Source organism: Peromyscus eremicus, chromosome 9 (genome assembly GCF_949786415.1).
Source record: "Peromyscus eremicus chromosome 9, PerEre_H2_v1, whole genome shotgun sequence".
NCBI classification, from domain to species: domain Eukaryota; kingdom Metazoa; phylum Chordata; class Mammalia; order Rodentia; family Cricetidae; genus Peromyscus; species Peromyscus eremicus.
The window spans coordinates 46,339,359-46,355,619 of NC_081425.1; the positions used below are offsets into that span (position 1 = coordinate 46,339,359).

At 40.7% G+C, this 16,261-nt stretch overlaps 1 protein-coding gene and 1 non-coding gene across 4 annotated transcripts in view; both read left to right on the forward strand.

Annotated features, from left to right (window-relative positions):
• The window catches only part of Gtf2f2 (general transcription factor IIF subunit 2), a 129,551-nt gene that overhangs the window by 36,241 nt on the left and 77,049 nt on the right, over window positions 1-16,261 (forward strand). The window lies entirely within an intron of this gene.
• LOC131920203 (small nucleolar RNA SNORA5) lies at window positions 11,841-11,976 on the forward strand. The gene has a single exon (XR_009381549.1). It is a non-coding gene; the product is annotated as a small nucleolar RNA SNORA5 (small nucleolar RNA).

Genomic DNA, 16,261 nt, shown 5'->3' on the forward strand with positions numbered 1-16,261 from the left:
CAAAGGGAAACATGCAAACAAATTGAAGTGTGGCTAGCTTCTCACTTGTATTTTTCAGAGGATTATTTTATAGGATTTTTCAAGGGAAAAAAATAAGATTGGATTTTCCACCCTCTAACCCCACTTTTTGAGTTTTTATTATGGTGAATTTTTTGAAGACATAAAAGCAGAGAAAGTGTATGGAGAACAGCTGCCTCCTTTGTCATGGAACTTCAAGGGTGTCAGGTCCCATATGGCTGTGGTGCCTATTTACTATACCAAAGTGTCTTCTTGGCCTCAGACTCACTCACTACCTGTGGTTCCTCTCAGCATGTCTCATCCCACCCCCTACTCTAAATCCCTCCAGTCCAGGGGCTTCCCTTCCCCCAGCTTCTGATTTCTATATAATCCAGCCACTTGAGCCATGTGCTCTCTTGGTTCCCTCTATCACTCTCCCCTTCCCACTCTTGTCTCATGGCCCGGTTCAGTCTGGACCTTTTAGATGCCTCTGCTGTTCTCTCCCTCATAGCCACAATAGAAACCTCAGCCATACTAGGAGCAGTCATGTTCTCATTTTCAGTCAAGATCAGGTATGGCTAGTGTTATAATGGTGTAGCAAGGCCACTACCCTTTCACCTAGCAGAGTTATGTTAATGACTTCATTTCACCCTTAACTTTCTCAGTGCGCGTCTCTGTATGGATTCCTTGTTTAAAAATGCACAACTGCAAACCACTGGGATAGGTGCAGAAAAAACATAAATCCCAAAATGTCTTCATAGGTATAGTTAGTGGGAGCTGTTAATGTTCAAATTCCAGTGGCTTCTTTAGTTTTTACAACTTTATCTGAAATAACCATGGTTCATATTGCATGGCATCACTTTGAGAAGATGCAGTTCATCGAGTCTTTCTTACTGCTTTGGTGGCATGATCGTTCTACAGACTGAAGAAATTTGTATGATGAAAATGCTTAAGAGTAGAAAATGGTTTCTAGGGCAACCAAGGCACTGGTGTCGCGTTTGAGATCATGCTGAGGGGGCTGCTGTTCACTGAATACTGGATTGTTTTTACTTTGTCAGAGTAAAGTTAACTACAGAGGGGGTGGTGGTGGCCCACACCTTTTAGCCCAGCACTCGGGAGGCAGAGGCAGGTGAATCTCTCTGAGTTCGAGATGAGCCTGGTCTACTGAGTGAGTTCCAGGACAGGCTCCAAAACTACACTAAGAAACCTTGTCTCGAAAAAACAAAAACAAACAAACAAAAAGTTACTAACAGATATGTTTGGAAATGCAAAGTATTGCTAATCTAGTATGACCGAAATCTAAGAAGCAGAAGGCTTTCGAAGTAGAGGTTAACAACCAAATAAAGGATTCTGTGAGACTTTGTATAATGAGTGTGTGTCTCAAGGAGGGGCAGTGTTTATAACTTTAGCAAACTTTTACAATATCAGTTTATTACTTGGAATATGAAAGGTAATTGATCAAAAGAAGAGAGAGACCAATTTCTCTAAGTTTAAATTTAAAATAAATTTCTTTGGTCATTTTATATTCCATTATACAAAAATACTCAGTAAGCAGCTTAAGGTTCTGAAATGTAACCACAGTCCTGTCTTTCCCTACCATCTAGTAGGAGTGGAGAGCTGTGTGTGGCCTGGCCAGGGAGAAACGTTAGTGGTGGGTGAGCCAGTGGATACTGAAAGCCTGCTCTGTTTGAAGAGAGCTGCAGCTGAGGTCTGTTCTGGTTGGCGTTTTAAAAGCACATGTGTCTCAGTGCTTGCCTGGATCCTTTCTTACAGATATACTCACTAGCTGTTCCAACAGATACATGCTGGTACCTTCTTCAACCCTTCTTCTGAAGCCTTTCTTGAGAATGTTTTAGGGATGGAAGGAAGTACAGTCATCTCTTTTGATAGAAGAAAACCTTTCCCACCCAGGGTAGTTTTACAGCTTCGGTATCTTACATATGACCCTAGGATTTAATGGCTGTGGTGATGTAATAGATTTTTCCTTACTGTGTAACTTGTTCCATACTGTAATTTCACCATTTATTCAGATGAATACCTATACTGTTGAACAAAGGGAAAACGTGGTTTAGAGCAGTTTTCACTGCTTTCTCTGCTGTGCCTTGGGGAACACTGATGTTTCTTTTATGCACAAATGAAGGACAGGCTCCTGTAGTTTGGGACTGGCATAAATGATGTCTGTGCCCACCCATGTGTGTCCCTTGGTTCTAGTATTTCTATGTACCTGGGCCAATTTCTACATTGTGGCATCTCTGTCTCTGCCTGAGAGAGCTGTTTCTTCTTCTGCCAGCCAGCCTGCCCACAGGGAGGCATGGACAGAGTGCAAGACTACTATAACTCTTAACCCTATGGACAGCCTGTCAGTCTAACCTGCAAAGAATTAGTGGGAGTAAATGCTATTCTATTAACCCTAAGTTGGGATACTCTGAGAGTGTATCTTATGCTGCCTTCCAGAGTTCTGCCGCTGGATTAAGCAACAGTTTCTACAGTGGGTTCAGCTAGCACTGATTTTCTAGACTAGTCTCTCCATTGACTTCTTTTGTTCCTTTTCCCCAGTCTCTCCAGTGTTTTGGGACAGTCACCTGTAGCTAGAGTTTTCCTGCCTGGCCCACAGTCAGGAAAAATCTCTCTCACCCACCAGTCCCACAGCCACTCAAACCCAACCAAGTAAACACAGAGACTTATATTGGTTACAAACTGTATGGCCGTGGCAGGCTTCTTGCTAACTGTTCTTATATCTTAAATTAATCTATTTCTATAAATCTATACCTTGCCACATGGCTCGTGGCTTACTGGCATCTTCACATGCTGTTTGTCATGGTGGCAGCTGCCAATGTCTCTTCCCACCTTCCTGTTCTCTCAATTCTCCTCTCTGTTAGTCCTGCCTATACTTCCTGCCTGGCCACTCGCCAATCAGTGTTTTATTTATTGACCAATCAGAGCATATGACATACAGACCATCCCACAGCAGTCACCTCCACCTCCCTCACAAGTACACTGCCCAGCATTTCAGACCGTGTGTTAGTTGGCTTCTGGAGGGATCAAGACAAGACTTGGAGCATGTGTGTATGCGTTGGCTGGTTCTCTTTCTCTCCCCTCTCCTCACTTCCCCCTTCTTCCCGTGTGTGTGTGTGTGTGTGTGTGTGTGTGTGTGTGTGTGTGTGTGTGTGTGTGTTGGGGGAGTCAGAAGACAACTTGTCAGAGAGCCACTTCTCCCCTTCTGCATGTGGGTTCTTGGGATGGAGCTGGGTCACCAGGTGATGAGTGCCTTCCTGGCTAAGCCATCTCCAGCACTACTTTGATGAGCTGGCCTCCAGTCCACAGGGATCCTCCTGCCTCTGCTTCCCAAGTGCTGGGATTAAAGGTGTGCGCCACCTCACCCAACTTCTACTTTGAGTTTTAATTCATAGGTCCACCATTGCATTTTCTAGACTGATACTTTACATATCTCTAGAAACTTTGTCTCCCCTCTAATGTACACTACTTTTCACATTTTTAAGCACGGGTTTTACATAGATACAGGTATTGTCTAGAAATAGTATAATACTTCAGCTTCAGAAACACTGTGTATTAAGACAGACCAGAGAGTGCTAACAACATATATTTTCCTTTTCTTTTTAAGTACATAAGAAATGAGTTAGTTCTTTGAGATACATAGGCTGGTAAATTGTAGCTTGAGTTTTCCTGCCTGGCCCACAGTCAGGACAAATCTCTCTCACCTGCCAGTCCCACAGCCACTCAAACCCAACTAAGTAAACACAGAGACTTATATTGCTTACAAACTGTATGGCTGTGGCAGGCTTCTTGCTAACTGTTCTTACAGCTTAAATTAATCCATCTCTATAAGTCTATACCTTGCCACATGGCTCGTGGCTTACCAGCATCTTCACATGCTCTTTGTCATTGTGGCGGCTGGCAGTGTCTCTCTGACTCAGCCTTCCACTTCCCAGCTTTATTCTCCTCCTTGTCCCGCCTACACTTCCTGCCTAGCCAATGGCCAATCAGTGTTTTATTTATTGACTAATTAGCAACATATTTGCCATACAGAACATCCCACAGCAGTAAATTTATCATTTAATTTGGGGCTCCAATTAATTTTTCTTTCTCTAACTTAAAACTTTTAATATTTTTCTTCTGACATGACTTAGTAAGTGAAAGCACTTGTGAAAGTGAATGTCAGTTGAATCAGTGATGCAGGTAATTTATTTGAATTATTTTTGAGGAGTTTTTTTCTTCTTGGAATGAAATCATTTCCACCAAATGACATTTTTCTACACTAATGAGGTGCTTTGTACATGGAATATTTCCCCCTTGCAACTGCCTTTTTGAGTGAATTATATTCTAATAGATTCTGTAGCTTTGAAGTTGTTATTTCAGAAAGCTGCGGAATATAGAGATTCTAAATACATGACAGCCTGGAGTTGGTATTCCCAAACTCATCTGAGATGACACCTGAGAGACTCGTTTTGAGACTAGAATGACAGCTTATGGGAGAAAAATAAAAAGGTGAGAATAAAGGGATTGGCTAGCCTGAAAACTTTTGAAGAGACCTGGCTCCTGTTGTCCAGGGGTTTGACTATAGAAGATGATGGGAAAGGAAGTTTAGTGGAAGCAAAAGAGAAGGGAACAAACCAACCAACCAACCCAGCAGAATTCTATTGGGTGAAGGAGAAAAGTGTCTGTGAGCGTCCAGCACATCAGTGCTTCACACCAGCAAGTAAAGCCTCTTGCATACTGAAGTGGCATTTCCAACGAGTGAGAGAGTGAGGAACTTGACCATGCCAGAGTGAAAGATGTGACACATCCAGGAGTTAGTCGAGCTGCTCTGCCTCCTAAGGAAAATGGTGCTTCTGAAGACTGTGAAGTCTCTGAAAAGGCATGGGGAGTGCAGAAGATTGGTGCTTCACAAATTAGGAGGTTGGTGCTGTGGTCTCAACATCTCCAAATACTGAGAAGTGCTACTGGAGTAAAGGTTTGGGGAGAAGAGAGAAACAACATTCAGCACTTGATTCCACCATGGTTTGGGGCTACCACTTTCATATAAAAGACAAATCCAGTGTCATTCTGAAGTTAATTGTTACACAGCTACAGATATCATCCTGTATGATATATAGTTCATCTTGTTTCTTCTGAAGATTGAGGAATGTTTCTCACATTTGTGGGAAAAGTGTCCAAAGGCAACCATTGTCTTTGTTCATTCTAATGGATAGTCTGTCTTACAGGACTCTGTCTTGGCTTCTTTCAGGCAGTGCACAGTACCTCAGCTACCTTATCTCTGGATATTTGTGATTCTAAAATTGTTTTAGATGCTTTTGTAAAAATGTCTGCATTTATGATGATTGTTTCTAGTTACTCTTCAGTGGAAACAATAGCTTTATTAATAACTCAGTTTAGGTCCTTCCATTTGTAATTACTAGTCTTCATTGGAGCTAATTTTAGTTGGTATGTTGAGATTTTGTCTGACTGACTACTATTAGGCTTACTTGGCTCTTATAAGAGAGGGTGCCTGAGCTGACCTACTCTGGTGATTGGATGGCCGAACACCCTAACTGTCATGACTGAACCCTCATCCAGTGACTGATGGAAGCAGAGGCAGAGATCCATGGCCTGGCCCCAGGTGGAGCTCCAGGAGTCCAATCGACGAGAGAGAGTAGGGATCATATGATCAAGAGATATCGAGACCATGATTGGAAAAAGTACAGAGACAACTAGCCAAACTAGCGAGAACACATGAACTGTGAACCAATAGCTGAGAAGCCCCTAACTGGACCAGGCCCTCTGGATAAGTGAAACAGTTGTTTAGCTTGAACTGTTTGGTAGGCCCCCAGGCAATGAGACCAGGGCCTGTCCTTAGTGCATGAGCCGGCTTTTTGGAACCTAGGGCCTGTGCTGAGACACTTTGCTCAGCCTTGGTGCAGGGAGGAGGGGCTTGTACCTGCCTCAACTGAATGTACCAGGCTCTGCTGACTCCCCAGGTGAGACCTTGTTTTGGAGGAGGTGGGAATGGGGGGTGGGTTGGGGTGAGTGGGAGGAGGGAGGACAGGGGAATCCGTGACTGATATGTAAAACGAATAGAAAAATCTCTTAATAAAAAGAAAAGAAAAAAAATAAGTAGTAAGAATCATTTTTGATGAGCTTCATGTGGAACCTGATCATATATAAGTGGTAAGACTTTCATTCTAAAGAACTCTGCTTTGTTGTGGTGGCTACTGAAGTGCTATGTAAGCTTTTCAGCAGTCAGATTTATGTGAAAATCGTTGTCTATATCATTTCTGTAGAAACATAGGTATCTTTCTTGTAAAACTAATTTCATAGTACTGTTAATATTTTGTAAGCTTGCCACGTATAGTTATATTTTTTTACATAGAAAATTTAAATATAGAATAGAGGATATTTATAAACTCCCCATATTCTGCCATTACCTTTACACACTAATGATAAATGGCTCATTCATTGTTAATGGTTTACCTCTTTCATATCTGCCTTATCTGGATTTTGTGAGAGCAAATCTGGGTTCTATCTCTCACCTTGTAGTAATCACTTTAGTTTCGGGTTCTCAGGGATTCTCCTCCCCAAGTCATTCCAAAGAGTAATATTTAGGGATAATTAGCTCTAGAGTGGAAGCTTCCTGACTTTGAATTTCTCAGTTTTTCATAATCCCAATCTTACCTATAGATCAGTTTGACATTATTTAGTGGTTATAAAGAAAAGGTATATTTGCATTATGTTACTTTTTCTAGTGTAATTTTATTAAACAGTTGTAGCTGGAGTTATCTCCAGTCCCGCCCTGGCTGGCAGTCACTCAGACTCAAATAAACACACAGATGCTTATATTATTTAAACTGTTTGGCCTAATGGCTCAGGCTTCTCGCTATCTAGATCTTACATCTTAAGTTAACCCATTTCTATTAATCTATAAGTTGCCACGTGGCTCGTGGCTTACCGGTATCTTAACATCATCTTATGGCGGTGGCTGGCAGTGTCTCCTTGACTCAGCCTTCCACTTCCCAGCATTCTCCTCCTCTTTGTCCCACCTACACTATCCTTCCTGCCTGACTACTGGCCAATCAGCGTTTTATTTATCAATCAATCATAGCAATGTATATTTATAGCATACAGGACATCCCACAGCAAACAGTAATTCACATTTCACTCTTACAGGGTACAATTTGCTAGTTTTCGTGTATTTACAGTGGTACACCTGTCACAACATCCCATTTTGGACCATTTTCATCTTATTAAAAACATTATCATTAGCAGTCACCCCTTAACTGTCTGTACTGTAGTTATCCATTCTGGAAACTTCGTACAGGTAGAATCACAGTATTTAGTCTTTTGTGATTGGCACTGTGTTAATTCCTCTTTTGTTGCTGTGATAGAATAAATACCATGACCAAAAGCAACTTAAGGAAGAGTTCATTTTGGCTTATGGTCCCAGAGGAAAAGAATCCTTCATCAGCTCCTGGACATGGAAAGCTTTTGGGATTTATCTTTGATACCTTACAGTTTCAATAGGGTAGTTTTTGTATGTGAATAGGTTGCTCCTCTAAGCTTCCCCGTAGGAATCATTGAGCTTCGTGCCTGTGGATTGCTGTTTTTCTTCAACACAAGACATTTTCAGACATCGCTTTAAGTGTCGTCTCTGCTCTCTACTTTTCATCCTCCCTCTGAAATCCTGACTGAACAAATGTCTTAAACATATGCTCAGTTGTTTCATTATGTCTTCTGCATATCCTAATTTTTTTTTTTTGCTTTTCCCCCATGCTATATACTCAGCAAAATTTATTGTTTCATATTCTAGCTTTACTGAATGATTTTTTTAACTTACGTCGAGCCAGGTATTAATCATATCCAATGATGTTTAAATTCTGTCTATTGTGTTTTTAGAGTTTCTAGATGTCTTAGCTGATTACTACTGTGTTCCTCACAACATAGTTATTTCATAGTCTGTATTTGAGAATTCTAATCTCTGACATCAAAGTTCTTTCCTCCAGATAGGACTTGCCTTACTTCCACTAGCCACTTGAAATCATTACCAGTTCTTATCACCGTTTCAGCAGTTTATTGTTGGGTAAGAAAACACACCAAAATGGAGCTTAAAAATAAATGATGCAACATTCCCATGGATGTGTGGGTATCTGATTAGGCTGGGAGGTCTGTGAGTTTATCACGCATCTGCACCCAGCTTTGAGTTGGCTACGGTGCTGCTTTTGACTTTCTCACTCACAGTCAGGTTCAGTGTTGCAGGGGTACCTTGGTCCTCCTTCGTGCTCTGCAGTACTTTCTCCGTGTTGAGTGTCTAACCCAACATCTGTGTCTGGCATCATAGGGTAGGTAGGGTTTTTCAGCTGCAGTTGTTTAGTTTCATCTAGTCACAGGGCCAGCCCAATTCCAGAAGGAAATAATCCCCCACTTCTTTCTCTTACTTTCTTCCTTTCTGGGTTTCCCCCTTTTGTGTGTGGCTGCAGATTATTTATTGTAATCCCCTCTCATTTTTATTATTCAAAACCCTGGGAAATTCAACAACTAATTGTCCTGTTGTCTTAGTGCCTGTGAATTTGGGGAGTGGAGCAGAGCAGTTGTACTTTGAATTCGCAGGCATTTTCCTGGGAAATTATATCTAAGTTGTATCACGCATAGAATGTGTTGAATTTAGTCCAGTATAGGTTTGGTGCACATAACTGTTTATTATTCTCAGTGTTTTTCTGAAGTTTAAAATATTAAAACTAAAACAGAGGAAAATGCTCTAAGGGAATTCATTAAATTATTTTATTTAGCAAATAATTATTTTCTAAATTCATACCAAATGGATTTTTTAATCCAGGCCCTTCAAGAAGCAGGCATTAAGCAAGATGAGATTCATTGTGCAGGAATTTCTTAGGAAAGTAGATTGACCCCCCCCCCTTTCTTTTTCTTGCTTTACATTTGTTTATTTGGTGTGTGTATGTGGGGGTGGAGCTGTGTATGTGTGCACGTGGAGACCAGAGGTCAATGCTGGGTGTCTTCCTTATACCTGTCCTCCTCAGTTTTTGAAGACAAGGTCTCTCCCTGAGCTGAGAGCTGGCCAGTTCCACAGGGATTTCTCTGCCTTGCCATCCCTGGCCTTACACGGGCATGCTGCTGGGTATGGCTTTGTACATGTGTCCTGCTTACTTGAACTTAGGTTCTAATGCTTGCTATGCCCACTGAGCTGTCTCTTCAGCCCTGGAAGGAATTATTATTTTTTACCATAATCTCCAGAGACAGCCTACCACAGGCACCTGCAACCACACAAAGAAGCTTAACCATTCTTTGTTATGCCATAAAATTGAAGTTAGGTAATCATTCATATTACTGTGAGACTTGATATCCACATAGTTGAATACACACACACACACACACACACACACACACCTTTTGCTCTGCAAGCAGAATTACAGCTGGTCATAAATATTTTTTCCCAAGCTGTCTGTTTGTTGAAGAATTGCCTGGCTTACTGAACCATACTGATTTTTTTCTTTTCTCATACTTACTGTTTTTATTTATTTGTTTGTTTGTTTGTTTGTTTGTTTATTTATTGCTGTTAAAATCCAGTTTTAAATATGTATATTTTTTCTTAGTTATGAGCTCTGATCTAATTTGATCTGTATTATTTAGAACATATAAAATGATTGTTTTTATTTTCTCAAGTTTTGTTTCAAATGGACTGTACCGTTAATTATTTCTACAGGTTTCTTATACTTGGCAGCTCTCATAAATTATTCTGTTGCTTTAATTAATTTTTATCTCTTAGTGCTTTCTTTAGGAGTTGATTTGAAGGAGTCTTGTTTTTTTTTTTTTTTTGCCGCATACTACATAGAAAGAGAGAATATGAATGAATGAATGAGTGAATGAATTGTCAGACTTCTTGTCCTTATCACACATAGCCATCAAACCCCAAGGTCGTAAACCATGGAATCTGTTGTCTTTACACTTCTCCTTCTCTCCTCACTGGCTGCCCTAATGAAGGGAGAGTTACTTATTTCAGCTAGTGGCAGCTTGAAATTTATTGGCCTATTCACAGTAGCTTTCTTAGTTTCTATTCTTATAGGTGTGACAAAATACTCTTAACAAAATCAATTTAAAGAAGAAAGGATTTATTTTAGTTGATAGTTCACTGTGGATACTCCATCATAGTGAGGAAGTCAAGACAGCAAAAGCCTGAACAGCTGGTTACATCAAATCCACAATCAGGAACCAGAGAGTGATAAATGCATGCTGCTGCTCTGTTACCTTTCTCCATTTACACAGTCCAGGACCCCAGCCAGGAAATGATGCCACCCACGGTGGCCAGTTCTTCCCACCTCAATACAATGAAAATAATGCTCTGCAGGTACAGCCAGGGACCCATCTCTCAGATGATTTTAGATTCTGTCAAGTGGACAATAAACACTAACCATCAGACAATAAATCAGAGTGAAAAAACTTAGTTAAGAATTTTTGACTTGGGGATTGAATGAAGAATAATACTTCAAATGTGTCTATTACTCATATGTGGCCATTTTTTCCCTAATGCTCTTAAAAACAATTATTAGGTGGACTGCTTTACTTCTGAATTATATTGCAGGTAAATACTGTTTCAGAAATGGAGTTGGGGTGGAGGTAAGAAACAGCATTCTACTTTTTAAAGGGGAGGGAGAGAATGTAGGTAGGGAGAGTGTCTATTGTAGAGAGTAGGCTTTGAAGCTGACTGCTGAGTCAGAACTTCGTTACTCACTGGGATCTGCATTGGCTTGCTCTTTGCTAGACTTCAGTTTCACCATCTGTAAACTGAAGGTAGAATTAGCAAGTATTAACCAAAGTGCATGGTAGGAGTTCATGAAGAGTAGATGTAAATAGCATTTTCTCCTACTTTTCAGAATTCTTTTGTTTTCATATTTATCACCGCACGTTATTCTTCTACATATGTAATAGTAGCCCATGGTGATGTAGGCTAGAATTTTCGACAGGCAAGAGCCTTGGGCTGTGAAGACAATTTTAAATAAGTGTCTATTGTAGCTGTTTTTAAAACATGGGTCTAAAAAATGAATTTCTGCTGAACGGTGGTGGCACACACCTTTAATCCCAGCACTCAGGAGGCAGAGGCAGGCGGATCTCTGTGAGTTCAAGGCCAGCCTGGTCTACAGATCCAGATCCAGGACAGGCACCAAAACTACACAGAGAAACCCTTTAAAAAAAAAAAAAATTTCTTTGGAACGTCTTAAATTACAACAAAATGTAATAGTGATCTACTGTTATTTGTAAGGGAAGGGTGTGTGATCAGTTGGCACTGTCATTGTCCTGAGATTGATCAGAACGAGGCTACTAAGCCTCCCCCTTGAGCCCATCAGAATGACAACATTGTTCAGTCTTTATTGTGCCTTGGTTATTTAATAATTCAAGGTGACTAGAAACTAAAGGTGCCCAGGTCGAGGCCATACCCCAGCTTTTATTGGTCTTTGCTCCTGCCTTCCATTTCTTAGTTTTCCTAATTTTAAGATGCTTTCTGTTTCTAGTTGTCTCTTTACATGCATTTTTCTATTTGGGCCTTCAAATGATTTAAAGATATTTGTCTTTTGGGTGGCTTTAAAATAAGGCTTTTAAAATAACAATAGTTTTATTTATAAATAATGACTATATGTTTAGAAGTAACTTAACAGAGAATCCACTAACCTGTAGATGAGTGGGTGATTCCTTTAATGCATTAAGTCTTAAACCCATTCCAACCATTGTTTTTTAGATACCCCCTCTATCCCCATCCTCTGCCCCTTTCCCCTCACCTTTTTCCCTTCCCTCCCCTACTCCCTTTCTCTCCTTTGCCTGCATTTTGAAAAACACTGCCTGGTTGCAGTCAAGTCAAATTTAGCTTCCATCCTTTTATGGTGGGAGCTGACCCAGAAGGCTGTCACAGCGAGCTCTGCTGCTCATGGGCCCTGTGTCCTCTGCACTGGGACCTAGGGATAAGGTTGGCTGCAGACAAAACAAAGCACTACCTGGTGCCAGCAAGATGGCTGCCAAGCCTAAAGATCTGAGTTCAATCCCCGGGACCTACATGATAGAAGGACTGACTTATATACACATGCACTCATATGCAAATAAAAATGAATTAATTAAAAAGCCTATGTAGATTTTAGCATCAGTGCCCTTGTATTTTATATGTGCAAAATCTAGATGTCTCTGTTCTTGATGTTTCTGTTGACATGTTATTGGATGCCTAATTGTTTGAATCACTTACTACAATTGATTGATTTGGAAAACTGGAGCTAACTGCGCAGGCCGACAGGGACCGCATGGATGCCCCACTGCGCTGCCCCTTGGCACCTTGTCTATAGAGGCAGCCCTCAGTGCAGCTTTCTCTGTGCCTTCTGTGCTGTTTCTAGCCCTTACTAGTTCAGTGTTTGCATTCAGTATTCTTTATTCTACGGAGTGCTGTGAAACTGCATTCAAAGTGCTTTATGAAGGATTTTTTAAAAATCCTTGATACTGTAAGGATACAGAATTGTATCCCCTTTCCTCTACCTCAGTAATTCTCCTCTACCACAAAATGGAGGCATTACATGAAATTTACTGTATCTCCGATCTGTAGCATTGCTCTTGGCTTTACTTGGCACATACCTTTTCCTCCCTTCCTTTGATTAAAGGTATTCTACTCACATTCCATGAAGGAATTTTTAATTGAGTTTTAGAGATCAGTTTCATAGTTATTCCCAGTTGTAGTTGTTTCTTCTCAACTTAATCCAGAGATGATTCTGTGTATAAATGGAAAAATTTGCCTGCTTTGCAATGGTTTCTTTCCTTTCGTGGCTAGACTTACTATTTTCAGAGGTTTTTTTGTTGTAGTTTTTTTTTTTTTTAAGATTTATTTATGAATTTCTTGCCTGCATATATGTCTGTGTGCCACATGCACGCTTGGTGCCTGCCAAGGTCAGAAGAGGATATTAGATCCCTTGGAACTAGAGTTATAGATGATTGTGAGCCACCATGTGGGTGGTGGGAATTGAACCCATAATCTTCTGCAAGAGCACCATGTACTCTTAACCACTTAGCCATCTCTCCAGCCTTTTAAGGTGTTGTTGTTGTTGTTGTTGTGCGTGCTTGCGTGCGTGTGTTTGTGCGAGCGCCATGGAGGTCAGAAGAGAAGAGAAGGCTAAATCCCCTGGACCTGGAAGTACAGGTGGTTGGAGGATACCTGCTGTGAGTACTGGGAGTTGAACTCTGGTCCTGGGCACGAGTAGCAAAGCACTGTGACTGCTGCGCCATCTCTCCAATCCCTGGTTAGACTTCTCATCCTGCCTAGTCTCTCTTCCTTCTGCAGTTGTGGCCCCAGTCGGAAGTGGATTCTTTGCCCTCATTTGTCTTTCAGGATACTTATCAAGGCAAACTGAATTCCTATTATAAAAGCTAAGGCCTGACCTGATCTAGTGAACAGAGGTCCTGACCTTCCTCCAGTGTTGTCTTGACATTTGCAAGCCTCGTGTTCTTGGTCAGGTTTTTCACTCAGTTCTTCGTGACTAGTCTGAAGGCAGTATTGTGGAGTGACTAAGAACTTGGTGCTTAAAGGTTGCTTGCCAGCTGTAGGACTGGACAAGTTGTCTTTGTCTGTGGGTCTCTGTTTCTTCTGTAAAATAAGAGTGCTGAAGCCTTTGGCTACTTCAGATTGAATGGACTGACCAGCATCTCGAGGCATCAGTGACTTCCGATACATTTCCCCACTCTGATGGATGGAATTCTAAGATAAGTCCTCTCTCCCCTGCTTCGGTCATCAGCTGCCTCTTGCCATTGTTGGCTTGTAGCTTCTGTTCTCATGGTTTCTAGCATGAGTGCTGTACTTACCCATCATGTCTGACTCTTGTTGGTAAAATAGAGGCAAGAGGAAAAAGGCAGAGGACTCAGCGGCCTTTCTCCTCTTTAAGGAGCATATTACAAGTCATCTATGCCTATATGCCATCAGTAAAAACATGAGGCCATGGCCAACCTATTGAGCCTCCCAACCCTAGAACAGCAGGAAATACAGGTTTAACCTAGTTGAGTTAGATTCCTAGCAGAGGACAAGAAGATGGTTCTGGGAAGTAATGAGCAGTCTCTTCCTTAGCTTTGGAGACTGTCATGTTCAGTACTTTGAAAAAGACAATGCTTATGTGAAAAAATGGAAAAGGAAGTTTGGTTGTTTGGGACAGAAAGTTGCAGCATGTTTAATACACTTTAAAATCCTTTGTACATGGTGATTCTTATGGGAGTTGTTTTAATTTTTGACATTAGTATGCACATTTTAGGAAGACTATTAACACATACTTGTCAGTTTTTGTAAGGCTTATTTATTTGTTTGTTTATGTAGATGAGTACTTTATTTGTAATACAGAATAAGGCATCAGATCCCATAATAGGTTGTTGTGAGCCCCATGTGGGTGCTGGGAATTGAACTCGGTCCCTCTGGGAGAGCAGCCAGTGTTCTTAACCCCTGAGCTTACCTCTCCAGCCCCATATTTGTCAGTTTTAAGGAATAAAAACTTATGCTATTAAGTGATTATACATATTTGTCTTTTAAGGAAAAGTTGGTATTTACTATCTTTTATACAGAATCAAATTATAATGACATATATTGCAAAAGGGGTATATGAAAAATTATTCAATTCCAGTGGAATTGCAAGGTTGCATCTCTTTTGAATTAAAATTACTTTTATTATATTTTTAATAAAAAAACATGAACATAAATATTAACAATTTTTGTCACATTAATAAGCTAAATATTTTCTGAAATTATTTTGTCTGCAAAACAGCTCTTTAACTTCTTTGCTTTTTTTTTTTTTTTTTTGCTAAAAAGTGCTGGAAAAGTATAGTTTAATATGTTACCCACTTGCTAAAGAATACCCCCCCCCAAAAAAAATGCTTGCCTTGGGAGCAAAAAAGACAATGCTTAATATTTACGGCTGTGCCTAATACTGCACCTCCTACTTTTCCTGGCTTGTTTGGATTAATTCACATGCTTTCCCCAGAAGAGCGATCTTTTATAATGTAATGTGCTCTGTACCCCATACTGCCATGATACTTGAAACAACCAGACATGACCTCTGCAGGAGTGAGTGAGGTGGTCATGGTTCTCTTGTTGGAAAACAATTAGCTTCTGAGGGGTTTTAACTTTATGCAGGATTGGTAAATCCTACTTGGGTTTTGAAATCCTCAACTCCCTTTTCTACCTTGAACTTATCATGAAAAAGCTGCTGTTTAATATACTTATTTTAACAAAATAAGAGTCTAGAGAGGTGATGCAGGAGTTAAGAACACTTGTTGTTGGTTGTTTTTCACTCTTTTATTCTTTGCTCTTTTGGAGGGCCTGCCACCCAACTCCCAGCTAAATCACACAGAGGCTTGGCTTATTGCTAGCCAGCTTTTCCTAACTTAAATTATCCCATCTACCTTTTGCCTCTGGGCTTTTACCTTTCTCTATTTCTGTATATCCTTCTTATTCCGTGTCTGGCTGTGGCTGGGTGGCTGGATAGCTGTCCCCTTTGTTTCTCGTTTCTTGATCTTTTCTTGCTTCCTGATCTTCCTCCTATTTATTCTCTCTGCCTGCCAGCCCCACCTATCCTTTCTCCTAGGCAGGAGCCATTCAGCTCTTTATTAGACAGATCAGGTATTTTAGACAAAGTATTTTTTTTGTTGTTGTTGTTTTTAACAGCTTCACAGAGTTAAACAAATGCAACGTAAAAGAATGCAACACGGCCGGGCGGTGGTGGCGCACGCCTTTAATCCCAGCACTCGGGAGGCAGAGCCAGGTGGATCTCTGTGAGTTCGAGGCCAGCCTGGGCTACCAAGTGAGTTCCAGGAAAGGCGCAAAGCTACACAGAGAAACCCTGTCTCGAAAAACCAAAAAAAAAAAAAAAAAAAAAAGAATGCAACACGTCTTTGCATCATTAAAACAAATGTTCCATAGCACAAACAAATGTAACACATCTTAAAATTCTACAACAAACACTTCCTTCTAGAGGAATCCAAGTCAGGGAGCCCACAACCACCTGTGACTGTAGCTCCAGAGGATTTGAAATGCCTTTCTGGCTTCTGTCAGTGCACGCATACACACACACACACACACACACTCACACTCACACACACTCAGCATTCACTCTCACTGACACATGTACATATAAGTAAAACTATAATACAACTTTTAAAAATAAAATGAATTAAAAGTAATTGTGCTTGAGTTTTTAAAATTCTGTCCTGTGGTTAAAGAGACAGTGTGGTACCAAACAGTTAGTTGGTGTTGGTA